This window comes from Eschrichtius robustus, chromosome 10 (genome assembly GCF_028021215.1).
Source record: "Eschrichtius robustus isolate mEscRob2 chromosome 10, mEscRob2.pri, whole genome shotgun sequence".
Classification (NCBI taxonomy): Eukaryota; Metazoa; Chordata; class Mammalia; order Artiodactyla; family Eschrichtiidae; genus Eschrichtius; species Eschrichtius robustus.
This window is the reverse complement of record NC_090833.1, coordinates 28,441,100-28,442,602: the sequence shown is the minus strand read 5'-3', so window position 1 is coordinate 28,442,602 and position 1,503 is coordinate 28,441,100. Positions and strand designations below refer to the sequence as shown.

General features: G+C 37.4%; 1 pseudogene; it reads right to left on the bottom strand.

Moving 5' to 3' along the window:
* Positions 1-418: 418 nt before the first annotated feature.
* On the bottom strand, positions 419-1,296 carry LOC137770327 (olfactory receptor 13C3-like; annotated as a pseudogene).
* Between the last annotated feature and the right edge of the window lie 207 nt (positions 1,297-1,503).

Sequence of the window (1,503 nt, the reverse complement as noted above, 5' to 3'; positions counted from 1 at the left end):
ACTGGTACCGGGTTTTATCTCTTTCCTTATTACAAGTCTATGATTTACAAAGAATAGACTATCCAATGTCATTTAGGTAGTTTGTGGAATTGAAGATTTTGTACTCTTGCCCCTCTATCTCCAAAGTTATGTGTAACTGTTTTCTATTACATTTCTGTACAGTACACCAGAAACACTCATTTCAGATACCACCTGGGATGAGACTTTAATGAAATTCATTGTACTTGTGAGATCTGAAAACACTGGAAGCTGAGTTTATAGCAAACTACAGTTCTCAGTAATTCTAGCTGAGTAAGGTTAGTGAAGGGAAAAATAAAAATATCTCTCCTTAACCATGGTTTCCTCAAAGCTTCTTACTGATTTAGCTATAAGTCCATCTTTGTGCCTATTACACAAAGATCTGCATTTTCTGAAATACTTATTGGATAGGTTTTCGGTTTAGCAAATATTTTACAGCTGCTTTTACATCCTTATTCCTCAAGCTATAGATCATAGGATTTAGCATAGGTGTCACTACACCGTAAAACAGGGAAATGAGCTTGTCAGAAGTTTGCAATTGTTTTTTCCAGGCAGTTCTTGAGACGTGGGTTTGGCATACATAAAGAAAATGGTATCATAAAATATAATTACCACAGTCAGATATGCTGAACAGGTGGAAAAAGCCTTGTGTCTTCCTGTGGCTGAGTTCATTCTCAAGATGGTGTAGAGACTGAACATGTAGGAGAAAAAAATGATCAGCAATGGAAGAATTAGAAATGCCATATTTGATATTGTCATGGTGATGATACTGAGGGATATATCAGCACAAGCAAGCTTGAGAACAGCTAATATTTCACATGGGCAATCGCATGGCAAGAGATGTTTGCACAACTGAGTTGATTCCACCGGACAGCCATGACACAGAAGCCATCAGTACATACACCACCTTGCTCATGATGACGGGGTATCTCAGAGGGTTACAGATGGCCACGTAGCAGTCAAAAGCCATCATGCCAAGAAGCAACATTCTGTTGACCCCATTGCAAATCCTAAGAACATCTGCACTGCACATCCAGAGAAGGAAATGTTCCTTTTCTTTGAGATTAAGCTCATCCAGAAAAGAGAGGTTTCCCAGGAAGAAGTATATTGGGGTGTGAAGATGGGAATCAAAGATGCTTGCTATTATCAGAACACCGTTGCCAATTAGAATCACAAGATACATAATTAGAATTAGAACAAAGTCAACTATCTCAATCTTTGGGTATCCAGAAAGACCAGAAGAAATCTTAGCACAAATGTCTGGTTAATTTTATCCATGTCATCCACTTTCAGTATGTCAAAGGAAGATCTAATATAAAATACATTCACTGCCAAGGAACAAATGTTACATGTTACATATTACCTGAACAATTGATTTTTTAAGAATGTATTATAAGGAGTGTTTGCTTGAAACTCTGACATCCAGCTATCTTCAACAATGTGTATGACTAGAATACAATAAAACTGGGAAGGATGGAAGTACCT